This window comes from Syngnathoides biaculeatus, chromosome 20 (assembly GCF_019802595.1).
Source record: "Syngnathoides biaculeatus isolate LvHL_M chromosome 20, ASM1980259v1, whole genome shotgun sequence".
Lineage (NCBI taxonomy): Eukaryota > Metazoa > Chordata > Actinopteri > Syngnathiformes > Syngnathidae > Syngnathoides > Syngnathoides biaculeatus.
The window spans coordinates 12,176,313-12,203,923 of NC_084659.1; the positions used below are offsets into that span (position 1 = coordinate 12,176,313).

Below are 27,611 nucleotides of genomic sequence, written 5' to 3' on the forward strand. Positions count from 1 at the left end.
CCAGCACATGATGTTTTTAGAATCATAGAATCAGACCAGGTGGGGGCAACCCATATTTTTTGAGCTTTTTTTAGCGCCATCCTCGTGGCTTGCTGGAGCTTTTTCAAAAACATTGGAAAAAGATGGGGAGGGAAATAATTTTTGTTTTTGATATGGTTTTTGTGGAAGGACAAATATTACACAAAATTATTCTACTTCGTTCCCTGCCTGACGGTGGCGGTTGAGGGCTGCAGGATGGCAACTATAGACGAATAAAGTTGATCAGCCACACAATGGGAAAGAGTAGTGGAGAGTAGACTCAGAAGTCAGTATCTGCGAACAACAGTATGGTTTCATGCCTAGAAAGAGTACCACAGATGTATTATTTCCTTTGAGGATGCTAGTGGAAAAGTATAGACAAGGTCAGAAGGAGCTACATTGTGTCTTTGTGGATCGTGATAAAGCCTGTGATAGAGTACCAAGAGAGGAACTGTGGTACTGAATGCGCAAGTCTGGCGTGGCAGAGAAGTACGTTAAAATAGTACAGGACATGTATGATGGCAGCAGAACAATGGTGAGGTGTGCCTTAGGTGTGACAGAGGAATTTAAGGTGGGAGGTGGGACTGCATCAGGGATCAGGTCTGAGCCCCTTCCTGTTTGCAGTGGTAATGGATAGGCTGAGAGATGAGGTTAGACTGGAATCCCCTTGGACCATGATGTTTGTAGATGATATTGTTATTTGCAGCGAAAGCAGGGAGCAGGTGGAGGAACAATTAGAAAGATTGAGGCATGCACTTCTTCTTCTTTTCCTTTCGGCTTGTCCCGTTAGGGGTCGCCACAGCGTGTCATCTTTTGCCATCTTAGCCTATCTCCTGCATCTTCCTCTCTAACCCCAACTGCCCTCATGTCTTCCCTCACCACATCCATAAACCTTCTCTTTGGTCTTCCTCTCGCTCTTTTGCCTGGGAGCTCCATCCTCAGCATCCTTCTACCAATATACTCACTCTCTCGCCTCTGAACATGTCCAAACCATCGAAGTCTGCTCTCTCGAATCTTGTCTCCAAAACATCCAGCTTTGGCTGTCCCTCTAATGAGCTCATTTCTAATCCTATCCAACCTGGTCACTCCGAGCGAGAACCTCAACATCTTCATTTCTGCCACCTCCAGTTCAGATTCCTGTTGTTTCTTCAGTGCCACTGTCTCTAATCCGTACATCATGGCCGGCCTCACCACTGTTTTGTAAACTTTGCCCTTCATCCTAGCAGACACTCTTCTGTCACATAACACACCAGACACCTTTCGCCACCTGTTCCAACCTGCTTGGACCCGTTTCTTCACTTCCTGACCACACTCTCCATTGCTCTGTATTGTTGACCCCAAGTATTTGAAGTCGTCGACCCTCGCTATCTCTTCTCCCTGTAGCCTCACTCTTCCCCCTCCACTTTTCTCATTCACGCACATATATTCTGTTTTACTTCGGCTAATCTTCATTCCTCTCCTTTCCAGTGCATGTCTCCATCTTTCCAATTGTTCCTCTGCATGCTCCCTGCTTTCACTGCATATGACAATATCATCTGCGAACATCATGGTCCAAGGGGATTCCAGTCTAACCTCATCTGTCAGCCTATCCATTACCACTGCAAACAGGAAGGGGCTCAGAGCTGATCCCTGATGCAGTCCCACCTCCACCTTAAATTCCTCTGTCACACCTAAGGCACACCTCACCATTGTTCTGCTGCCATCATACATGTCCTGTACTATTTTAACATACTTCTCTGCCACACCAGACTTACGCATGCAGTACCACAGTTCCTCTCTTGGTACTCTGTCATAGGCTTTCTCTAGATCCACAAAGACACAATGTAGCTCCTGCTGACCTTCTCTGTACTTTTCCACGAGCATCCTCAAGGCAAATAATGCATCTGTGGTACTCTTTCTAGGCATGAAACCATACTGTTGCTCGCAGATACTTATCTGTCCTGAGTCTAGCCTCCACTACTCTTTCCCATAACTTCATTGTGTGGCTCATCAACTTTATTCCTCTATAGTTCCCTCAGCTCTGAACATCCCCTTTGTTCTTAAAAATGGGAACTAGTACACTTTTCCTCCATTCTTCAGGCATCTTTTCGCCCGCTAGTATTCTGTTGAATAAGTTGGTCAAAAACTCCACAGCCATCTCTCCAAATTGCTTCCATACCTCTAACGGTATGTCATCAGGACCAACTGCCTTTCCAGTTTTCATCCTTTGTAGTGCCTTTCTGACTTCCCCCTTAGTAATCATTTCCACTTCCTGGTCCTTCACTCTTGCCTTTTCAACTCTTCCTTCTCTCTCATTTTCTTCATTCATCAACTATCAAAAGTATTCTTTCCATCTATTTAGTACACTACCGGCACCAGTCAACACATTTCCATCTCTATCCTTAATCACCCTGACCTGCTGCACATCCTTCCCATCTCTATCCCTCTGTCTGGCCAACCTGTAGAGATCCTTTTCTCCTTCTTTCGTGTCCAACCTGGTGTACATGTCTTCATATGCCTCTCTTGTTAGCCTTTGCCACCTCTACCTTTGCCCTACGTCGCATCTCGATGTACTCCTTTCGCCTCTCCTCAGTCCTCTCAGTATCCCACTTCTTCTTCGCTAATCTCTTTCCTTGTATGACTCCCTGTATTTTGGGGTTCAACCACCAAGTCTCCTTCTCCCCTTTCCTACCAGATGACACACCAAGTACTCTCCTGCCTGTCTCTCTGATCACCTTGGCTGTCGTCGTCCAGTCTTCCGGGAGCTTCGGTTGTCCATCGAGAGCCTGTCTCACCTCTTTCCGGAAGGCTGCACAACATTCTTCCTTTTTCAGCTTCCACCACATGGTTCTCTGCTCTACCTTTGTCTTCTTAATCTTCCTACCCACCACCAGAATCATCCTACATACTACCATCCTATGTTGTCGAGCTACACTCTCCCCTACCACTACTTTACAGTCAGTAACCTCCTTCAGATTACATCGTCTGCACAAAATATAATCTACCTGCGTGGTTCTACCTCCACTCTTGTAGGTCACTATATGTTCCTCCCTCTTCTGGAAATAAGTGTTCACTACAGCCATCTCCATCCTTTTTGCAAAGTCCACCACCATCTGCCCTTCAAAGTTCCTTTCCTGGATGCCGTACTTACCCATCACTTCTTCATCGCCCCTGTTTCCTTTACCAATATGTCCATTACAATCTGCACCAATCACAACTCTCTCTCTGTCTGGGATGCTCAGAACTACTTCATCTAGTTCCTTCCAGAATTTCTCTTTCAACTCTCGGTCACATCCTTCCTGTGAGGGATAGCCACTAATCACATTATACATAACACCCTCAATTTCAAGTTTCAGCCTCATCACTCTATCTGATACTCTTTTCACCTCCAAGACGTTTATAGCCAGCTCTTTCTTTAAAATGACCCCTAGTCCGTTTCTCTTCCTATCTACTCCATGGTAAAATAATTTTAAACCTTGCTCCTAAACTTCTAGCCTTACTACCTTTTCAACATGCATCATTAATTGGACACTCTAAATTGCCCTTGGGTGTGATTGTGAGTGTGGCTGTTTGATCATCTCATGAGCCAAAAAAAAGCCTCCCCTCAAAGATGTTAGAAAATTCCCCACTCCTGACTTGAATGACAAATACAGTGCAAGCTTGTTTGACACTGAATCACTGGTCAGGCAAGTCAGAGACTTGTCTTGATTGCCAATTATATCCCCTACTATTGAGTTTATGTAATGGTGTGATCATCGTGTGCTCTAATAGGAACACGATGTGGAAGCGCAGTTTTATTTTGAAAGGCAGCAGTTTGTTTGTCATTTATTCTTTTTTGTTCTTTTCAACGTCATTGTGTGTTAAAAATGTTCATTGTTGGGGGAAAATGCCATTGAATTGTTGGAAGATCTGAGAAACACAGAAAGTAGGCTGCGTGCTTTATTTTGAAGCCACACTTATAGTGTCGCAGGAAGAACTACTTCCTCCTGTTTGTGAGATTCCTGGTGGAAGATACACATTTTGTTCTCTTCATGTTTTCATTGTTTTGTTGTAGAATGTGAATATCAGTTAGTTTAAAACATTTGCAAAGCGGGTGTCGTCACAGAGCCACGGTGTTGAATGTGTTTCATTAATTTCAAACATAAACTCGCTAGCTGGAGAAGTGGAAACGTTGTTGAGGTCCGTGTGCATCATTTGTAGGTGGCCATGTGTTTTGTGCAGTGTGAATGAGTGTCAGCAGAAGCCGCGTGGTGACCGTGTTCCTGATGTTGCAGAGTTTTGAGAGTAATTCCCAAGAGAAATCTATGAACATCCATGAATGTGTCTTCTTTATAAGACAGCTATGCGACTTTATGCAAGTTTTTTCCTATTCTTTTCATCTGTTGCAATGTAAATCAGATGTTATTTGTTTTTGTGATATATTTCTTGTTGTTTGTGAGACTGCTGAGTGGAAGAGTTTGAGAGTAATTGTGAAGAGATATCTGTGAACATCTGTGAATCTGTCTCTTTTATAATACAGAGAGAAGATTAAACCAGGTTGAGACCAGCTAACGTGCGTGTCGTCTCATTAATCATCCAAAAAAAAATGCAGAACGCAGAACCACTACACAGGCAATGGGAGAACATGAAATCTCTCCACAGGGAATGAAACTTGGACCTCAGAACCGTGAGGCAAATGATTTATAGTTGCGGTACCGTGCTACCCATCAGCTCTCCTTTGGCTTGTTGGTCTTGTGCAATGATTCTCAATTGTTTCCTGTTACAAGATCCCCAGAAAAAAGAAAAAAAAAATCAGAGCCCGCCAGAGTACACCTCAATGTAACATTGTATATAAAACATAATAATGTAATCCTAATCAAACATTAAGGAAGCAACAAATGAATGAAATGTTGCTCAATTTACAATAAATAATACTGCCAGAGGGCAAACATGCAGTAAAGGGCAGGTGCGTTTACACAATTAAATAAAAACCAGACGAGACTGAAAGTCAGAATTAGACTAGTTGTACACACACTCCTGACTTTGGTGTGGGCAGCATAGGTTTGATTCCTGCTCAGTGATGGTGCCAATTATGTCCCCTGTGACTGACTGGCAATCAGCTCATCGTGTGCGCTGTCTTTTGTGTGGTGTTAGCTGGGATGGGCTCCAGCACTCCTGTGACCGTTGTGGGGATAAGTGGCTAAGAAAATGGATGGATCATTCATACACATAATCGGGAATGCAAAACCGGAGCTACTTTTGTTTTCACACGTGCACACTTTTTCACCCCATGACTACAACGATTATGAATAATAAACCCACAGTGCATTGCACATTTCACATGCCAGTAAAGTGTATCCCTTTCCCGGCCAACAGAAGCCGATATTCTCCTCGGGGGACCAGCGGTTCAGAACCACAGACGAAAAAGAGTTCGCTTGATCTCTGCGTGGGGTTTGTCCGACCATTTTGGTTTCCTTCCATGCCATGAAAACATCAATGGTAGATTATTTTAGCAGTATTTTTTTTTTCTTAATTTAAGATTAAGAGTTATCATCATCATCTACCTTTTTTCCCTTTTTAAGTAGTTAATTAATTAAACACTTCAACCGGGAATGAAAGGAGAGTGTAAATGAAGTGCGCAGTGCTGTACATGAATGGCTTTAACTCTGACACTGGAAATTAAAGATTATCTAGAAAATATTCAACTAAGTTCCTTAAACGCTGAAACAGAAATGGACACAATTTTCAAATGATCCTACTTTGCCTGACGATGGCAGTTGGGGGTCGGCAGGATGGGACTTGAGAGGTGAGGTGGGGGGACTGAGAGGTGAGGTCTGCAGCCAGACTCTCTCAAGTGCACGAGGACCAGGAAACCGAGAAACAGGAAAGGAAAAGCAAACTGAGCGTCCAGGCAGCTGACTGCCACTAAGATTTTGTTGTTTTTGTGTCTCAACACTAATTCCTCTTGAGTGTTGTTTTGATTTCTGTTTTTCGCCTGAACTTAAATTTCCAAGGAAAGTCAGACCTCAAAACTTGTTTCTTCTGAATGAGAATGAAATTATTTTTTTTCTGAAAAAGTGTCATGTATTTTTTTTTGCAGTCAAACAACATGGTAGTTTCCAGTACAGCAGTTCTCATTTGTCCTCTGCTTCCTTCCTTCCTGCCTTGTTTACTTCCTTCTTTTTCTCCTTCATTCATTCATTGCTTCCTCCAATCATTGTTATCTTTGTTCCTTCCCTTCCTTGTTCCAATGTTTTTTCCTTCTTACCTTTTTCACATGATTTTATCCTTGTTTTTCTTCCTCAATTCATTCTTTGCTTCCTTCCCACCTTGTTTCCTTCCTTCCTCATTTTTTGTGTGTTCCCTCCTTCTTTTCTTCCTTCTGACAACAGCTCTCTTACAAGCAAGCAACAAAACACTACCTGTTTCCACCCGGTCTCGAACCGGGGACCTTTTGCGTGTAAGGCAAACGTGATAACCACTACACTATGGAAACAACTGCACTGGGTAACTTGTAGACCTTGATCACCATCAGGGCTGCAACTAAGGAGAATCATACATCCATCCACTCAGTTCGCATGTTCTCCCCGTGCTTGCGTGGCTTTTTTCTGCGCATCCCACTCTAAATTGGCCCAAGGTGTAATTGTGAGTGTGGCTGTTTGTCTCAATATCCCCTGTGATTGGCTGGCAACCAGTTCAGGGTGTACCCTGCCTCCTGCCTGTTGACAGCTGGAATCGACTCCAGCACTCCCCGTGACCCTCGTGAGGATAAGCGGCAAAGAAAATGGATAGATGAATGGTTGGAGAAAAGAGAGTCATCACCAACACATCCAAGAGAAAGAAGACATCAGGTCTTCATGAGGAAATAGAAGACTCATCTTTATTTTCATGAACCGTACACAACATTTGTTGTCTGCATTTTACTCATCACAATGAACACACACACTTGTTAGTGGAACACACTGGAGCAACTGGGGAGCAGTTCAGGGTATCTGTTCTTGCTCATGGACACAACAGCAGTGAGTTTGGGTGGGGTCTTGAACCTACTTGGTTGGTTTCCCCATGGTGGCAGTCCAGGTAAACCATTAGTCCAGGCCCATTAATTTGGGTCGATGTGAAAAGTTGAAACCACCAAAAAAATTGTCGAGCATTTAGTGTAAAAATAAAAAAAAATAATAAAAATCATTAATGAAAAGACTTGGCAAACATCTACCCACATGCTGAGTTTGCATGTTTTCTTTCTCTCTTTCTTGGTCCTCTTGCACTCGACAGAGTCTGGCTGCAAACCTCACCTCTTCGGGCCCCCACCTCACATCTCAAATCCCATCCTGCAGCCCTCAACCGCCACCGTCAGGCAGGGAATGAAGTAGAATAATTTTGTGTAATATTTGTCCTTCTACAAAAACCGAATCAAAAACAAAAATTATTTCTCTCCCCAACTTTTTCCAATCTCATCCGTTTTTGAAAAAGATCCAGCAAGCCACGAGGATGGCGCTAAAAAAAAAGCTCAAGAAATATGGGTTGCCACCGCCTGGTCTGATTCCATGATTCTAAAAACATCAAGTGCTGGATGTACCGGCTCGTTGGTCTAGGGGTATGATTCTCGCTTTGGGTGTGAGAGGTCCTGGGTTCAAATCCCGGGCGAGCCCATATGAAAGTTCTTCTTTGACAATTTCTTGTTGTTGCATGGTCTATACGTTCATACAACCCTGCACCACTGGTCGAACACGACAGAGTGCTTAAAAAGTGCAACTTGTGGAAGAAAAAAAAAAAGTCTGGCCACTCCTGCATGAATAATCTCAACATCTAAACCAACTCCCCCTCTATAACACTTCAAGACCGGGGTTCGATTCCCTGACGGGGAGATAGTTAATGTTATCCTTTGCTTCTCGACGGGCTCTTCTTCCCGCTAAGCAAGCCGAGCAGTTTTGTTTCCAAACAGGGACCTCACGCGGATCAAACGAATATCACAACACCACTTCTACAGAACTGAAATGGTTGCTCATGTGTCGTTTGTTAGTAGGACCAGCAAATTGCTTCACTCGCTGAATTTGCGTCCGGCACTACAGTTGCCTGAAAGTGCAAAACGTAACAAATCGCAAAACATTTTAACCTTCCAGAAAACACACATTAAACAAGAAAATAATTAAAATTACAAGAACAACACGAAGAAAGCTAGCTGAGGTACTTCTACATACCTGTGTTTGGTGGGTGACAGACGAAATGACGCGGCCCTCCAAGGCTGTAAAGCTTTTTGGGATGAGAGTGCCCCAAGGGACAAAGTGGCTCTTTGGTCTAGAGTTAAGATTCTCGCTTTGGATGTGAGAGGTCCTGGTTTCAACTCCCGGGCGATCCCTGCTATGCAGTCTGTAGTGGCTCAGTGTGCTCTAAAATCTTACCTTGCTGTCTTTCTCAAGGTAGCCTGTGTAGTAAGTAAAGGGCCCATTTTTGTTTAGGGTGTCATCCAAATGATCATTGAGTTATGTGGTTATGTGCTTCATTGTTGGTGATGACTTATGAAGTCATCTGCTCTTTTGTGTTGGTTGTTGTTCTTGGGGAACACTTCTTAAGGAGAGCAGGACTGAAAGAGGTCCTGGGGTTGAAATTCCCGACAAGTTCTCTTTGGAAATGTCAACGGCCAGGAATCCTTTGCCACTATCAAACAGTGGCCACCATGACAAGTGATCATCTTTTTCATTTCTGTGGGCCTTGTTCTTGTGGTATGCTTTTCAATTACCTATGACCTTGAGAAGTCCCAGAAAAAACCTTTTGCCCAAATTTCCATTAGCTGATCAGGGTTTCGTCAACTTCAACTTTTTGTTTACCACAAAAAGTCAAGGCTTCTTTACAGTCTAGTTCAATCAATCATTTCATATAGACACAAAATTATTGGGAAACAAGGCATGCATACCTTTGTGTATTTCGGGACCAGTACTAATTTATTACATTTGCCCACTGGAGGCTTTTTGAATAGAGCTCGTGCACGTGACGTAACAATTTGCATGGCCCCAAATTGCCAGTCAAATCTAGCTGCTCTGTCAATTTTTCTCAATTGGGATGTCATTACTTTTGATCCCAAAAATTAACATTTAATAAAAGCTTCTTGACCACTACGATTCTCACTGGCAAACTTGTTTCTGAGCCCAATACTTCAAGAATTTCAAACTGAGGAGGAAAATGGATTCTCAACAGTGTGTTTTCTCATGAGTCATTTGCTCTTACTCGCTAAAGTTTTCCCACACAGAACATTTCCATTGATTTTTATCAGTATGACATCACATTTGGACTTTTTAATCATATCATCATCAGAGTGAGGAGAAAGTGACCTAATGTCATCACTCTCTGATCGTGGAGTGAAGAGGCCGTGCTTGTGATCCTCCACAGAGCCCAAATTTGAAATTTTTCAGTTTGGCCTTGTCGGTCATGTGGGTCATTTCTTGTTTTGTTTTGCCAGAATTTTTGTTTTGAGGGATTCCAATAGACAAAATACATTTGCATTCTTTTTAATGGGGAAAATGGATTTGACGTATAAGCAAATGGAGCCAGCCTCACTGTTGGATGTACATTTTATTCACAATCATAAATACATTTTACCACCAAAAGTAAGATTCCTTCCAATCTGTTTCAAACCATCATTCACTTAATTGATATTGACACCACTAAAGCATTGGGCAAAAAGCATGCATGCTCAAGAAAATTTACATTATTAGGACATTTTGTATCAACAAAGTCAAACATGAAAAAGCATTGGTATAACTGGTCTGGGAAAAGGAATGTACCATATTATGAAATGGCAGTTATTGGTCATTTTATACATCATTGCTCTCAGATAGAACTAGTATTTGAACACCTGTCTATCAGCTACAATTCTGAGTCTCAAAGACCTGTTAGGGCGCCTTTAAAAGTCCACCTCCACTCCATGTATCATCCTGAATCAGATGCACCTGTGTGAGGTCGTTTGCTGCAGAAAGACATATTTCATGATTCAATTGATGCATCTCTGTATGTCATGACTTTAAAATGGAAGATGCGGTTGATAAAGGAGTTCTTGAGGTATAAAGAAAAAAAATATATATATATTTGTGATCTAACCTTCAAAGAAGACATTTAAGGTGAACATACCTAAAACATAATTCTGAACTGGTTTTGATAGCACATGCAAAAAGCTAACCGAGCTAGCCAGGAGTTGAACCTAGAATCTTCTGATCCGTAGTCAGACGCGGTATCCATTGCACCACTAGCCCTACACAAAACTGCACCTTCAGCAAACCCACGTATACAATTTTCACTGTCCCACACCCGCCAAATAACAGCATCGAAAAAGGCGACTGTAGGACTTTATACCTGCTGTGACCCGGAATTCAACAAGGATTGCGTGGCAACAAAGCAGAGAACTAACCACTACGCGATCACAGCTTTGTGGAAACTGCCACGAAAGTTGGACGTATAAAGCTGTTGGCTGCAGTGAGAATGCTTCACGATCCAGGACTGGCTGATCTTGGGAATGCCAAGTCAGATCATCTCGTGGTAAGGATGCGGTGCTTTCATTGGCACGGGCCAAGTTCGTCTCCGGGTCGTGACAGGCAAATTCTTAAATTCTCTTGTTTAGTCAAGTGATGATCAAGATTGACAATTCTGTGGATTAACCTGTTTTATTGGCAAAAACATCGACTTCAGTATTATATATGGATACTCTATGCCAAGTGTCTCTAATGTTTCCATGTACCTTCATTTATTATGACCTTCTAAATGTTTAACGGTATCGGACAAACTCTGGGTGTTGTGCTATAAGACATATTTTTGTTTCGTCTCAACGGACTTAGCATTGAACAATGCTTTGCTTGACCGGTAATATGGCGACGTAAACAAAAGTCTATGTTTTTACGACGGCGTGAAAGTGGACAAGAGATATAACATGAGTCAGTTAGTTTAATGTACATGTTTCTATAGTGTGGTGGTTATCACGCTTGCCTTACACGCAAGAGGTCCCCGGTTCGAGACCGGGTGGAAACAGGCAGTGTTTTGTTGCTTGGTTGTAAGAGAGCTGTTGTCAGAAGGAAGAAAAGAAGGAGGGAACACAAAAAAATGAGGAAGGAAGGAAACAAGGTGGGAAAGAAAGAAATAAGGAAGGAAGCAAAGAATGAATTGAGGAAGAAAAACAAGGATAAAATGATGTGAAAAAGGTAAGAAGGAAAAAACATTGGAACAAAGAAAACAAGGATTGGAGGAAGCAATGAATGAATGAAGGAGAAAAACAAGGATAAAATGATGGGAAAAAGGTTGGAAGGAAGGAGGCGAAAACACTGGAACAAGGAAGGGAAGGAAAGAAGGAAGGAAGAAAGCAAACAAGGATTGGAGGAACGAAGGAAGGACGGGGCAAACGAGATAAGTGCTGCACTGGAAACTACGATGTTGTTTGACTGCAAAAAAAAAGAAAAGTGTTCAGGTCTGACTTTCATTGGAAATTTACGTTCAAGTGAAAAACAGAACTCAAAACAACACTAGAGGAATTAGTGTTGAGGCACAAAAATAAAATCTTTTTCTTTCGGTTTGTCCAGTGATTGGTCGCCACAACGTGTCATCTTTCTCCATTTAAGCCCATCTCGTGCATCTCCCTCTCTAACCCCAAATGCCTTCATGTCTTCCCTCACAACATCCATCAACCTTTTCTTTGGTCTTCCTCTCGCTCTTTTGCCTGCCAGCTCCATCCTAAGAAGAGGCATGCACTGGAATGGAGAGGAATGATGATTAGCCAAAGTAAAACAGAATATATGTGGGTGAATGAGAGGGATGGAGGGGAAAGTGTGAGGCTACAGGGAGAAGAGATAGCGAGGGTGGAGGACTTCAAATACTTGGGGTGAACAATCCAGAGCAATGTGGTGAGTGTGCTAAAGAAGTGAAGAAAGGGGTCCAAGCAGGTCTGAATAGCTAGCGGAAGGTCTCTTGTGTATTATGTGACAGAAGAGTCTCTGCTAGGATGAAGGGCAAACTTTATGAAACAGTGGTGAGGCCGGCCATGATGTACAGATTAGAGACGGTGGGACTGAAGAAACAACAGGAAGCAGAACGGGAGGTGGCAGAAATGAAGATATTGAGGTTCTCGCTTAGTGTGAACAGGTCCGATAGGATTAGAAATGAGCTCATCAGAGGGACAGCCAAAGTTGGTTGTTTTAGAGAAAAGGTGAGAGAGAGCAGACTTTGATGGTTTGGACATGTTCAGAGGCGAGAGAGTTAACGTTGGTAGAAAGGTGCTGAGGATGGAGCTGCCGGGCAAAAGAGCTTGAGGAAGATCAAAGAAAAGGTTGATGGATGTTGTAAGGGAAGACATGAGGACAGTTGGAGTTTGAGAGGAAGATGCACGAGATAGGCTTAGGTGGAAAAAGATGACACGCTAACGGGACAAGCCAAAAAAAAGAAGTTTTTTGTCACAGCTGTCATCCGGCGTTACTTGCTACCGGAAGTGCAAAATCTCGTGAAATCTCGCAAACAACATTACGCTACCATTTAGAAGATATTTATTTATGTGTGTCTGTGTGTAAGAGAGAGTTAGTTTGTGTTTGTGTGAGAATATGAAAGTGGGTGAGACTGGGGTGTTTTCGTAAGTGTTCATGGGTGTGAAAGTGAGCGAGAAATAATGTGAATGGGAGTCAGTGAGTTGACTTTGTGAGAGCGAGAGAGAAAGCAAAAATGCAGGATAGAGCAACAGCACTATTGAGGTTTCTATAGTGTAGTGGTCATCACGTTTGCCTAACATGCAAAAGGTCACAAGTTTGAGACTCGGTGGAAACAGGCTTTCTTTTGTCACTTGCTTGTATTTGGTTTGGTGGTCATGTTGTAAATTTTGAGTCAAGTGGAAGTCATCATAGTTTAGCAATGCAGATGTGTACCACACGTTTTTAAAAAATGTATATTTAAATTTGCCATGAAAAACTTTACCAAAAGGCAACGTTGACAAAAGCCTTAACCCACTCAGGAACTGAATCCTAGTCTCCTGCGCGGAATGATGGTGAGCTGAAGCTTCATTCAGCATTGTAAGACTTCAGCCATTGGTACGAGTAAAGGTCCATTTCTCAATGGTTCCTGTGGATGGAGTTTTGTTGGCTAATAGAAAATTAAAACTCATCAGCATCCTGACACTTCAGCTGCAATTCTCCCAAAATAAAATTGTCCAGAAGCCATTATACTGTAATGTTAAAGTACAATGAGAGAAACAAAATGAAAATGTTTTGGTGATCCTAGCAGGACATGTAATCCAACACGACGTCATACTTCTCACACTGACCAAGATGATAAAAAGTAAAAAGTTGATATGACGTGTCGCACTTAGAACAAGATGGAAATTTCCTCAAAGTGGAAAAAATCTTTACTTGTAAGAGCAAAGGACACATGAGAAGATACACTTCCTGCTCATTTTGTGGAAAAAGATTCTCTCCTCAGTGTAGATACTTTTCACCGACATCACGCCGACCACGTGTTTGTGTTTGTTTGTTTGTTTGGACGGCAACATCATGTCTACATATCATGGCTAGGAAGCGATAAATGTATACTCTAATGTTTTAGCTACGGTTATCGTTTGATCTTTTATCTTGAAAGTCCTTTGACAAACGAACACTGTAACCAGAAGTGATTGAGGCACTTGTGCTGGCGTGAGGAATAAAGAAAGAAGAAAGAAAGAAGCCACTTGTGAAACTCAAGAGCACTGTGTCCATGTCAGCGGGTTACCTCATCGGCTCGTAATCAAACTCAGTGCTCTGTCTGAAAAGTCTGATGTGATACAAATGGGAAAATACACATTTCTCTTGCATGACATTGTGCATTTACGTATCATTAATCCGACTCTTCGGCGTAAAAGATTACACACTTCATTCAGCAGGCCAGTGATACGCTAACAAAGTGAAAGTTGTTCTCCTGCAATGTATAAACCACTGATTATAATTCACTCGAACTCAGAGAAGATACTTCTCCCTTACTTACCTTCGAACATGCATCCTTGTCTTTGTTGATATTGTCCACACTTAGCTGGACGTGTGCTCTTCCACAAACCTTAATCCTTCGTAGACACTTCGTCAACTGTGTTTTAGGCGTTGGAAAATGAATCAAGCCAGCCCCTTGTAACCTAGCAGGATATCTTTCATCAGAATTGAACGTTTCTCAAGCGCATCTGAGGACCATTTTCTTCGTAACATTAACTTTTCCAAGCCACGCTACTGACAACCAGTATTGCTTGTGGGACAACATGGCGGCAGGGTCACATCAAGCCAGGGGTTAAGACAATGCTGATTGGCTATTATTGTACAAGTGATTGACAGGTCAGAAAGGTCCATTGGGAATCGTTAAAGAGGACTTTTCTGTCAGGTTAATCCAATTGTGACATTCGTTAAACCGCAAATACTGAGGAGTGAAGGACACCAAATTCTCTTGCTCAAAGCTTTGAGGAGAACGAAGAAGAACTGCAATGTACAATTCTCGACCATGCTCTCGAGCAGTCTTCCCCGAACCCTCTCTTTTTATTAAATTTAGGAGGTCCCTACCAATGTTCGCAGTCTAATAGGGTGGGGGGAGCGCAAACTTCTTCATGTGACTATGTGGATACAATGTTGGTGGAAAATTACGATATGCATGTAGACATAAAAACATTCAGAAATCAGTTGCATAACATTGAGCAATTAGTTGAGGCAGGTCTTCTGCAATCTTGTCCCAAACAATCCGACTGCAGTTGCCTCACGGGATGGAAACCATCTTCTGTCGCCCTTTAAACCTTCTTAACAAAAGACAATTGGAAACAACAATATGTATAAATTACACTTTGTGCAAGCCGAGCAGGTCTTCATTGCGCCTTCTTAAATACTATGATATTCATGTGCTGAGCAAAGCAGATACTTCATAGCGAGGCAAAGCAAATTATCTTCACTGCAACAAATGTATGATAAAGCAAGAGCACTTTACACACTTTCATGGGGGCTCGTCCGGGATTTGAACCCGGGACCTCTCACACCCTAAGTGAGAATCATACCCCTAGACCAACGAGCCACAAAAGGCAATGGTTGACACTGTTTTTAGAATATACAACATGGCGGGCACTTTTTCATATTTTTGTTTGTTGGTGTGCCATGACATTTTTCAAAGTTCTGCATGACAGAGCCAAAAACTACACTGAATGGCTAGGAAAAAAGTAGAACTCATCAACATCCTGACACTTCTGCTGCATTCCCTCCAATTAGCCATTTACATCGTAAAGGCTCCAGCTTCCCCACGACACTTGTGAGGATAAGCGGCACAAAAATGGATGGATGGATAATGTCTAATGAGTGAAACAAAAAGAAAATGTTTTGGGGGTCCTAGCAGGACACACGATCTGACATGACGTCACACTCCTCACACTGACAAAGATGATAAAATATTTTGAAGATCATATGACACAGACAACAAATGATGGAAATTTTCTCTGGGCATTTCTCCTCACGTTTTGGTCAACTCTGTTTCACTTTCCACACTGCTGTTTTGTGTCCAAATGCCTGACATTTGGATCATCAGAGAGGTCATACAGGAAGAATCATACTGTTGCATTCCTTGAGATGTATAACAGGATTGGCAAACCTCAGACAAATTCATGACAAGAAAGAGACACTGAAGATGCTGCTTCCACTTGGTTTCAAACCGAGGACCTTTCGCGTGTGAGGTGCTCGTGATCGCCAACACACCATTGAAACAGCTGACATATTTGCAACCAAAGGTGGAAAGCAAGAACTTTCATGTGATCTGATGGGGAAACTGTTTGTGACTGTAAGTCAGGAATAGTGTTGTGGTCCACTTCACTGTGGTTGGTGCGGGCAGGATTGGTTCAATTCCTTCTCTGTGATGGTGTAAATATCTGCCCTATGACTGACTGGCAATCAGTTTATGGTGTCATCTGCCCTTTCCACAAACTTGGCTGAACTCCCATCACCCTTGTGTGCATTTGCAGCTTGGAAAATGGATGGGAAGGATGTTTGTGGCCATATCTTCTTCTTTTTCTTTCCGCTTGTCCCGTGAAGCGTCGCCACAGCGTGTCATCTTTTTCCATTTAAACCCATATGCACAAAATATAATCCACCTGCGTGCTTCTACCTCCACTCTTGTAGGTCACTATATGTTCCTCCCTCTTCTGGAAATAAGTGTTCACTACAGCCACCTCCATACTTTTTGCAAAGTCGACCACCGTCTCACCCTCAAAGTTCCTTTGCTGGATGCCGTAGTTACCCATCACTTCTTCATCGCGCCTGTTTCCTTCGCCAACGTGTCCATTGAAATCTGCACCAATCACAACTTTCTCTCTGACTGGAATGCTCACGACTGCTTCGTCTAGTTCCTTCCAGAATTTATCTTTCAACTCGAGGTCACATGCAACCTGTGGGGCATAGCCACTAATCACATTACACATAATACCCTCAATTTCAAATTTTATCCCCATCAATCGATCTGACACTCTTTTCACCTCCAATACATTCTTAGCCAGCTCTCCTTTAGAATCACCCCTACTCCATTTCTCTTCCCATCTTCTCCATGGTAAAAGAATTTAAACCTTGCACCTAAACTTCTAGCTTTACTCCCTTTCCACTTGCTCTCTAGAATGGGGAATATATCCATCTTTCTCCTAATCATCATGTTAGGTTAGGGTTAGCTTTTCCTGTCATGGTCCCAACATTCAAAGTCCCTACACACAGCTGTATGGTTTGTGCAGTCCTCTTCTTTCTGTTGACTAAGCCGTTAAAGTTAAGGTCAAATAAAAGCAATCAAATAAACACAGTCACACATTAGGTACACAAATCACATACTACCTGTTGTGAAAATATAAAGGATAATGGGGATTTAAAGGATTTGGAGATGGAAGAGATTCAAATCACAATGGCTTTCACTCTAGTAGTTGAAGGTTTATTCCACGTTCAATGTTTCTTCAACATCAAGGATTTGATCACAAACACATCTTGTTGTTAGCAAGCTAAGCTAAGGAAGACTAGGCCGAGAAGCAAGTTTAAGTTGACGTTTCCACTTGCCCAACTTCTTATGAGTACTCACGGTCCTTGTTGTATACGATACGTAGGTTCTGCAGGTTATGGAGGTACTAGCGTTTGATGTTTTCCTCCTTTGTAAATATGAGATTACAGACGCGTCTTGTTGTTAGTGAGCTAGGCTCAGGCTAACTAAGGCCGAGCAGCTTCAATGCGAACGATATGGCTCAAATTTGGGTACTAAGATTACACAGATGATGATTTTAGTCCACTGAAGTCATCACCAGGAGTGTCCCATGTCGAGTATTCACAACATTCGGTCCATATTCAGCAGGAAATATTGAATTTACGATGGGGGTGGGGGGGGGCAGAATTAGGGAATTATGGACCAACACATGAAAATACACCCAGGAGAGAAGCCTATTGCATGCTTAGTTTGTGGCCAAAGATTCTCCCAGAAGCAAACCTTAAAAATACACACAAGAACACACACTGGTGAGCAACCTTTGTCATGTCCAGTTTGTGACAAAAGATTCACTCAGAAGAGACAATTAAAACTACACGCATTGGTGAGAAACCGTTGCCTTTTCAGTTTGCGGCCAAAGATTCTCCCACAATGGAAAATTAAAAATACACACAAGAACGCACGCTAGTGAGAAACCATTTTCCTGCTCAGATTTAGGTCAAAGATTCTCTTCTAAGTAAAGTAACCCTGTGTTTTTTGTGGTTAACGGGGACCAGAACCCCCTGTGACACACACACACACACGCACACACAAGTGTCTCAGCTGCTTCTGTTTTTGATGCTTCTGTAAACAGATACATTATAATGGGAATATTTTATTTACTCTTGTTATCCACATCATAATGATTCTGTGCATTATGTGCTGATGATATATGGTTATGTATGATTGTGTGTCGTATGCTTACAAAAAAAAAATGTGTAGGAGGCTGGTTTTGGCCAAATTTGTGAAAAAGCAAACTATTTTGTTGTTGTTCTCACCTGATCCTTTTTTCTGAGAAAGATCACACCTGTGAAACCTTTCCAGCACTTTAGGGTTAGGTTTACGCTCTTTTCTGGGAAGAACTGACATATTTGAACTGGGTTGGAATATTATCTGGGGGTAACGGGTCATCACTTTTTTCTCCAAATTCAAAGAACACAACATATGCTATGTTCAAAACCATTGCTTAAGATCCAATCTCATTTAGTAGGGGCGACTTGAAATATCTAAAAACCTATGTAGATCTATATCTGAAAATTATGATGGAAAAAAAATGGTTATCTTCTTTCATCAATATTATATTATGTAGATTGTTTCAGCTGATGTGTGCTGCACCGTAGGCCACACATCATGATCATGTGATGAGCAGTCATTTACTACAATAGAGATCTACCGTACAGGTATTTTGATATATTTATTATGACTGTCTTATCTTTCCTCTTGAATAATTAAAATGTAAACAAATTCTCTTAGCTTTTGTCTCGATGTACTTACTTTCGATAAAGTGATCACTGCAAACACGGTTGGTACTGGAAGGCTGCCTACCTTCCCATGTTATGGCAGCAATCCACATCTGTTTTTTTTGTGGGTCCGCAGGAAATCGATGAAAATACTTTTTTCGTTGTTTTATGCTGTCTGTTATGACAGCCCACTGCCACGCAAGTGGTAACCATACTTATCTTACGCTCTGTTTTACACTGAGAAAACAGGTCATTTTAAAAACTTCATTACCGTCATAAGACAACAAGTGTCTGCCTTCCAAAGCTTGCTTCCTAATATGGCACCATAAAAAAAAGTCATGTGGTTTTGTTGACGCAGCTGCAAATTACAGGGCACTTAACCACGCCTCTTGAAGTGACGTCACGCCACGTGCGCCGACGTCAGACAAACAATTAGCAAAAAAGGGCGGCGCAGCAAGAAACGAATAGAGCGAAACTGTCCGATTTACCGGCTGATTTCTCCCTCGCATTCTTAGCGAACAATGAAATATCGTTGAAAAGCAGACAGCAGGGCTTCAAGTATTTCAGCGAGCGGTATTTCAATGGTATTTACATGCATATCGACGGAGAAACCATTGATATTAGCGCGAGATCTTTCCAGAGTCAGAGGAAGACCGAGAAGCCACATAATATAAAATATTATAACCCAAAGACTAATTCGTCATTGACAGTTTCCTATTTTCGTGTTACACATCACACTTGTGTGCAGAATCTGTATATGTATCTGTATAGACGTTTGTGAACCACCGTATGAAGGAAAAGAAGGCGAGGCTTGATTTACGAGTTGTTTCTCTCGTTTTCTTTGTGTAACGTCACGCGCTCGCCACAATAATTATTCTTGAATTAGTGCCCAACATACGTAAGTCCCGACCGAGTACGACAATCACTACTTTGGTGTCCTCAAACATCCTTCCTTCAGTCTTGGTGTCTCGGTGCACGTCGAAGGCTTTTAGGACTGCTAGTCCGGTTTAGCTTAACTCATTAGGCGCGAACAAAGGGACACGTTTGTGCAGTCAGATCATCGCAAAATATCGCTCAACACAGATCAAGTGTGTCAATCATTCACACGTAGCTATGTTATGCAAGCGAAGAACTGCTAATTCATTTATATGAGACATGTATTGAAAATCAAATATAGGGCTTACCTTCGTGAAAACATATCTGTTCCGGTTGATGGATTCAGTTGATTATGCGGTCTTCCACAAAGTTTGATCCATCGAAGACATTTTTCGTAGTGGGTCTTCGGTTTTGGAAAGGGTACGAATTGAACTCCACCAACTAGCCTTTCAGGATACCTGTCGTGACTATTACAAAGTCCGTGACTACACCTCTTAACCATATCTATTGTTAAAGAACCCAAATACGCGATGAAACGCTAACAGAAGCGATAGTGGACCATACAACGTTGTCTGAGGAAACTGCGGGTCCAAAAAAGAGGCGTGGCGTATGCCTCTGATTGGTCAGTGTCGCGGATGACGCAATTTCTACAGAGGGGTCAATTTGTGCCTGAAAACCACACAGCTTTGTAGTAAATTCCAAGACCAGCGACCTTTTAATCTTCTTGGTTCCTGAGAAAACATCGCCTGGTTGCAACTCATTTAACTGACCTCAAAAGCCATGCTGAAACCAGAGATTGAACTAGGGCCCTTTAGATCTTTAGTCTAACGCTCTCCCAACTGAGCTATTTCAGCTTCTTATCTTGAGACCCGGTGCCTGGTTGCAACTCATTCAAAAGGCCTAAAAAGCCAAAGCAGTGGACATGACCACAGATGAAAGAACAACAAAAGCCCATTTGTCAAAACCTTTCTATCACAGGGCACAATATGAGGTGCAATCACAACACGAGCAGAACTCCCATAACTCAGGACCTTCAGATCTTGAGCTTTTACTTTTGACTGGTTGCAATTCATTTAAAGAGCCGGCACTGTCGGACACGACCAGTGGTGTAATAAGTGCCAGAAAAACACACAGCTGTGTATTACATGCTAACATTTGAACAATTGAGGATCTTACAAGCTGTGACTGGCTGGCAAACGGTTCAGCATGTACCCTGCCTCCTGCCTGACAATAGCTGAGAGAGGCTCCAGCACTCATGCCCCCTTCGTGAGGATAACCATACCAGATAAGAGACACCCACGCTCTCAATAACCCCAAGTGACCTCAATGCCTCCTGCTGGTGCTAATAATAACAACAATAACCATAATAAACACTAAAGATTAAAACTTAGACCGAGGTTGAGGTGGACGGGCCTGAGAGGACAAAAAACAGAGAAAAGAAAAGCAAACTGAGAATGCAAGCAACTGTTTGTCAGAGCTTTTCGTCAATGGTTTTGTTTTTCTTATCTTAAAACTAATTGTGTGAAAGTTGTTTTGATTTCAGCTTTATGCACTGACTGAAATTGATGGCCGTGGGCCAATGGTTTCGTCCGCTGTCACCACGGGAATCCCAAGAATCTCAGGGGAAGGAGTGACAAAGAGTGTTGTGGTTTCACGGTGATTGCCGGAGGTGAAGAGCGGGATTGGCAGTGTTTGGTGGGTGATAGAGGAGATGACCTGGCCCTTCAGGGCCGTGAAGTTTTTCAGAGATGGGAGTGGCCAACCACCCATGTGGTTCGTTGGTCTAGAGGTATGATTCTCGCTTCGGGTGTGAGAGGTCCTGGGTTCGACTCCCGGACGAGCCCTGCTAAGCAGTCCGTTGTGGCTCAGTATGCTGTAATGTTTTACCTTGCTGTCTTTCTCAAGGTGGCCTGTGTAGAAACTCAAGGGTTCATTCTTGTTTAGGGTGGCAGCCACGTGATCATTGAGTTATGAAGTCATTTGCTCCTCTGTGTTGGTTGTTGTTATTGGGGAACACTTCTCAAGGAGAGCCTCACTGAAAGAGGTCCCGGGGTTGAAATTCACAACAAGCTCTCTTTGAAAATGTCAACAGCCAGGAATCCTTTGCCGTCATCACACAGTGGCTAGTATGACAAGTGAGCATCTTTTTAATTTCTGTGGGCCTTGTTCTTTCGGTATGCTTCTCGATTACCTGTGACCTTGAGAAGTCCAGTTTTCAAGTCCCAGAAAAACCCATTTTTCCCAAATTTCCATAAGCTGAGAAGGTTTTTGTCAGCTTCACCTTTTTGCAGTGAGAAACACTGACAATCTTCGATGTCCTTCCACACGTCAGCCATGGCTTCACAGCGCCGTGTCACTGCACTCATTTACAGCAACAGTGATTCTATTGAAGATAATATTCCCAATTTATTTTTAAAAGATTAGAACAACGAGTCAACTAACTCTCTTTTATGTGTGATGTGATGAACCCGGAAATGATGGTGGCGGCTTTCGCTGTTCAACTATATTGTGTGAAAAGTGACTGCCGTGCGGCCAACTGGGATTTTAGTTCGTTCATTTTCCTCATTCTCAGCTTGCTTTTCGGCGGAATGTCAGTGTCGTATTTTCCATAAACAATTCGAAGATGCCGTTCCACATTTCACTACACTGGCAGATGAAGCAAACACACTTCGAAAGTGACATCGTGAAAAAGAAGTCCGCCTCACAATCCGTATGAAACTGATCCGCTTTTGCATTCTTTACGGCAGCATCCATACTCATGTTTCAGAAGATTTCTTAAGGGAGAGCTGAAAATAGGGTGGGACTCGCTGACAGCGTGTTTTCTTGTACTGTCGTTGGTTGCACATGCGCGGTGAGCTAAAGTTAAAAAAAAAAGTACAGCTGATGTTTTTTCTCTGCACGCTGTCGCAATCAACCACAACTGCCTTGTGACTGACTGGCAAGTATCAACCTTTTTGACACATAGTATGTGACAATTGTCAAGGAAAACCTCTTATAGGGGCTCGTCCGGGATTTGAACCCGGGACCTCTCGCACCCTAAGCGAGAATCATACCCCTAGACCAACGAGCCACAAAAGTTAACCCTTGACACTCGTTTTAAGCATTCTACAAGACCAGGAGGAGGCAACCCACATTTTTTGATTTTTTTTAGCGCCGCTCTCGTGGCTTGATCGAGCTTTTTCAAAAATGGATGAAATTGGAAAAAGATGGCGGAGGAAGATAAATTTTTGGTTTTAATATGGTTTTGGTGAAAGGTGAAATATTAAACAAAATTATAATACTTCATTCCCAACCTGACGGTGGCGGTTGAGGTCTGCAGAATGGGACTTGATATGTGAGGTGGGGGCTCGAAGAGGGGAGATTTGCAGCCAGACTCTGTTGATTGCAAGAGGACCAAGAAAGAGAAAAAGAAAACATGCAAACTCGGCATGCCAAAGCTTTTCATCAATAATTATTTTTTTTTATCTCAACACTAATTGCTTGACAATGTTTTTGGTGATTTCAACTTTTCACATCGACCCAAATTAATGGGCCTGGACCAATGGTTTAGCTGGACTGCCACCATGGGGAAACCAACAGTAGGTTCAAGACCCCACCCAAACTCACTGGTGTTGTGTCCATGAGCAAGACACAGATACACTGAATTGCTCCCCGGTTGTTTCAGTTGCCCCCTGCTCCAGTGTGTTCCACTAACAAATGTGTGTGCTTACTGTGATGAGTAAAATGCAAACAACAAATGTTGTGTACATGCTTGCTGGTTCATGAAAATATAGATAATTCTTCTATTTCCTCATGAAGACCTGATGACTTTTTCCTCCTGGATGTGTTGGTGGTGACTCTCTTTTCTCCATGCATTCATCCATCCATTTTCTTTGCCGCTTATCCTCACGAGGGTCACAGGGAGTGCTGGAGCCAATTCCAGCTGTCAACAAGCAGGAGGCAGGGTACACCCTGAACTGGTTGGCAGCCAATCACAGGGGATATTGAGACAAACAGCCACACTCACAATCACACCAAGGGGCAATTTAGAGTGTCCAATTCATGTTGCAGGTTTTTTTGGGATGTGAGAAGAAAAGCCACGCAAGCACGGGGAGAACATCCAAACTCCACACAGGGATCTTCGGGATTGAACACGAGACCTCAGAACTGTGAGGCCAGCACTTTCCACCTGATCCACTGTACCACCCATACCAATTCTAGAAACATCAATATTTGAATCAGAGTTAGCACAGACCTGGGTAAATATTTTCACATTGAAACTGAACTTTTGTGTACCCGTGTGTGTTTTTGTGTTTGTGTGCTTTTGTGCATGTGTGCATTTGTGTGTGTGTGTGTGTGTGTGAGCCACACACACCTTATCGTGTTGATCAAGACAATATGGAGGAGAGAATCTGATCACGAACTGAGCAGGGAAAACATTTCTCTCCAGTGTGTCTTCTCCTGCGCCATTTATTTATCCAGGTAAAAGAGTTCCCACAAAGATGATTTCCATCGCTTGTTGTGAGTGTGACGTGTCATATCAAGTTTAGATTTTTCATCATCTCTTCATTAGTGATGAGAGTGCGACATCTTCATTTTTAATGGGGAAAATGTCTTTGATATTCGGTACAAGCAAATTGAGTCAAATTCACTGTTTTAACAAGTGTCATTAATTAAAGATCACAAATACACTTCTACTCAATCATTCATGCTTATTTGATGTTGACATCACTAAACTATTTGACAAAATACATAGTTTTCAAAGTATGGGTCCATATTTGAATACCTTTTTTTTTTCAAGAAATTTTCTGGAAATGAAAAGAACAATACAGCTTACTTGAGTTTCCAAATGGGTTTGTTCAAGTTGGTATTATATCATACATTGCTGTCATCTGTCATTGCACCACAGGAACAACAGCTCATACCCAAAAATTATGTCAATCACTTATTTAATATGTGGAAAAATCTATTAACTTGTGTGTAAAACCACGGTGGGCGTGTGCCACGTCATTGCAGGTCTCATGCATGAACCCAAAAACTGTCAACAATCAACACCAAAATGTATGCAATCTCTACTCTTGGCGACTTTAACCTCTCAAATATTACGACAATGAGGCCAACATTTTATATGGATCAAATAAGGGCAGCACGGTGGGGTACCTGTAGAGCGTTGGTCTCACAGTTCTGAGGATCACGGGTCAAATTCTGACCGTGTCTAGTTTGCCTGTTGTCCCTGTGACTGGGTGAGTTTTCTCAGGGCACTCCTGTTTCCTCCCACATCCCAAAAACACAATTGGAGACTCTAAATTGCTATTGACTGTTGTCTGTTTCCATGTGCACTGCGACTGGCTCGCAACCACTTGAGGGTGTACGCTGCCTCCTCCTTGAAGATTGCTCAGATTGGCTCCAGCAATAATCCTACAACCCTGGTGAGGACTCGGGGTTTAGAAAATGGATAGATTGATATCTGTGGGTTGGATTTCAATGTTGAAAAATGACATTGGAAATTTTAATTCATACTCTGATGGCAATGAATTACCTCTATATTTGTGTTTTGTTTACGTTTGGCACTTTCAGGCCACTGTAGTTACCGAATGCAAGAAGAAGTTTGCTGGTTCTGCTGACTGACAGGGCACGAGCAACAATTTCAGTTGTGTCGAACTGGAGTTGCGTGAGGTCCTTGTTAGGAAACAAAGCTGCTCAGCTATTTTTCCGTGAAGAAGAGCCCCACGAAAACCAAAGGATAACATCAACTATCTCCCCGTCGGGGAATCGAACCCCAGTCTTCCACGTGACAGGCGGAGATACTGTCCACTATACTAACGAGGAGACCGTCTCCCTTGTTTCCTGGGAATAGACGGTCTCCGCTGATGTAGCTGAGGCGCTGGTCACATTGGACACGTTGAGTCGAATGTTACCATAATATAATATTGTTTGAAAATATTCTGTGTGCGTAACTCTTTCCAAAGTTGTGGTAATCAGACACAGCTAAAAAAAATGAATATGGTAGTAGAAAACTCACTTGATTTCAGGTCTCACACATATATTAATTAATCACTTGGAAATACATTTTTCAGAGGGGAAATTACTGGCTAAATTTAGATATAAAAATATATCTATTTTATGTTTCTTAGTACATTGTTACATTTTTATTTCTAGAAGTGGTGCATTTGGAGTTGTCATTTGCTGTAAGATATAATTATCAAAATTATACATGTCTCAAAAAATGGTGACTCTCGATGAGTTTCACTTTTTGAATTGAAATGAAACTTTTGACATCATTATCACTTATTGAGATGTGCCATGATGGAAACTTGTGGAATGTGTTTTTCAACTTTGGATAATGGCATCAATCCTCATTAATGTCCATGTCAGTAGGAGGCACTTAAGTGAACAGAGTGATTCATTCGTGAACTGGTCTACTAAGGAACTGAAGACTGATTCGTTTGGTTGTGATCTGCCAATGAGTACGATGAGTGATTAGTTTCCCAGAGGAACGACACACTCCGCAGTGAGTGTACTCATGAGAGCGATTGCTAAATCCTGACTGCATACTTGTGAGAGGTCACGATATTCTTGTGGAACTGGAGAGAGGTCTACTGGGTCAGCAGCAGGGGGAGCGTCTTTGGAGGCTCTAACAGCAGAAACCAGCCAGTGGCAGCGACAGCGAGGACTCCATCCACTTGTAGTTCAAAGAGTAGAGTCTATTGTGGGCTTGTGAATTTGAAGCCAGGGAATACCAAGAACCACAGGCATCTCAGAGGAAGGAATGACAAAGAGGGATATGGTTTCAGGGTGATTGCCGGACATGAGGAGTGTGATAGGCACTGTTTGGTGGATGGCAGGTGACTCAATCATCCAGGGCTGCGAAACTTTACAGGGATGGTGACTGATGTGGCTCGTTGATCAAGAGGTATGATTCTCACTTTGGGTTTGAGAGGTCCTGGTTTCAACTCCTGGAGAGGCCCAGCTATGCCATCTTTAGTTGCACAGTATGCTGCAATAATACAAGTTGCTCATTTGCTCAAGGTGGCCCTTGTAGCAAGCAAAGGGGTCATTGAACTTTCCTGTGTTGGTTGAAGGCAAACGATCCTTGTTTTGGGTGCCAGCCAAATGATCAATGAGATATGCGATTATCTCCATCATTTAAAACACCATTGTTGCCCATTTGACAAGGAATGAAGTCATGTGCTCTTCTTTGTGGGTTCTTGTTGTTGGGTTATACTCTCAAGGCGACCAGGATTCCATGAGGTCCAGGTTTTGAAATTTCCAATAAGATCTCTTTGGAAATTTCAACAGCCAGTATGACAAGTGATCATGTTTTTCATTTCGGTGCACCTTGTTCTTGCAGTATGCTTCTTGATTATTTGTGGCTTTGAAAAGAGCAGTTTTCAAGTCCCAGAAAAAAACTCGGGAGTCTTGTTGGGATGTCACAGTTAGAGGGGCGTGTGAGACATGTCAAATAGTAACACAAGCACATTCAAAAATTTTCTTGAACAAATAGCCATAGAATTCTCAACACTGTTGACTTCATGGGCTTCCCGACCACTTGATGATGCCATAGCGCAAATAAAGCACCATGAAGATTTGGACCATGTGGAAATTAATTGGCTGCAAGGCTTCATTTGGGTACACATGTTATCCATTGCACCATTTGCCTCACAGTGGCTGAGAGCCCCACTCAAGCACATCTTAAGGACTGTCACTGTCCCACGCAAATTTCAAACCTCAGGACTAAAGAAATGAACTCCTGGAATCTGGTCCTGCTGTGACTCAGATTTAAACCAGGGTTGCTACAACTACAACACAGTATACTAAGCACTATATCACGCAGGTGCGGGATGAACATGCAAACTCCAAACGCATGCAAACGGGGATGGGATTGAACCCATATTCTCAGAATTCTGAGGCCAATGCTCAACAGCCGCAACACCGGAAAGTCCTTGCTTACACCCGGTTTTGAAACATGTACCAGGCACACATCAGCAGTATTTATCTATGGAAACGCCCACTCTCCTTAAGATTTACAACATGAGCAAATAAATAAATAAATAAATAAATAATACAGCTCCTTAACAAGCAAGCGAGAAACAAAAGCTTGTTTCCACCCGGTCTCGAACCAGGGACCTTTAACGTGTGAGGCAAACATGATAACCACTACACTATGGAAACTACTGTACTGTTGAAAGATGAAACATGAAACTCAACTTCAGAGATTATTAACAGGGGAAACAAGTATTCAGAGCTGACTAAATTTAAATTTAAACTTCAATTTACATTAAAGCTAAAATATGAAATCAAAACAACACTGGATTGGGATTAATGTTG

General features: G+C 42.4%; 1 protein-coding gene and 8 non-coding genes across 9 annotated transcripts in view; 4 read left to right on the forward strand and 5 right to left on the reverse strand.

Annotated features, from left to right (window-relative positions):
- LOC133493903 (zinc finger protein 239-like) overlaps positions 1–27,611 on the forward strand; it is a 163,754-nt gene that overhangs the window by 15,282 nt on the left and 120,861 nt on the right. The window lies entirely within an intron of this gene.
- Positions 6,400–6,472, reverse strand: trnav-uac (transfer RNA valine (anticodon UAC)). Its single transcript has one exon. It is a non-coding gene; the product is annotated as a tRNA-Val (tRNA).
- trnap-ugg (transfer RNA proline (anticodon UGG)) lies at positions 7,554–7,625 on the forward strand. The gene has a single exon. It is a non-coding gene; the product is annotated as a tRNA-Pro (tRNA).
- Positions 10,917–10,989, forward strand: trnav-uac (transfer RNA valine (anticodon UAC)). Its single transcript has one exon. It is a non-coding gene; the product is annotated as a tRNA-Val (tRNA).
- trnap-agg (transfer RNA proline (anticodon AGG)) lies at positions 14,935–15,006 on the reverse strand. Its single transcript has one exon. It is a non-coding gene; the product is annotated as a tRNA-Pro (tRNA).
- On the reverse strand, positions 20,086–20,158 carry trnaf-aaa (transfer RNA phenylalanine (anticodon AAA)). Its single transcript has one exon. It is a non-coding gene; the product is annotated as a tRNA-Phe (tRNA).
- trnap-cgg (transfer RNA proline (anticodon CGG)) lies at positions 21,077–21,148 on the forward strand. Its single transcript has one exon. It is a non-coding gene; the product is annotated as a tRNA-Pro (tRNA).
- Positions 22,303–22,374, reverse strand: trnap-agg (transfer RNA proline (anticodon AGG)). The gene has a single exon. It is a non-coding gene; the product is annotated as a tRNA-Pro (tRNA).
- trnav-cac (transfer RNA valine (anticodon CAC)) lies at positions 27,383–27,455 on the reverse strand. The gene has a single exon. It is a non-coding gene; the product is annotated as a tRNA-Val (tRNA).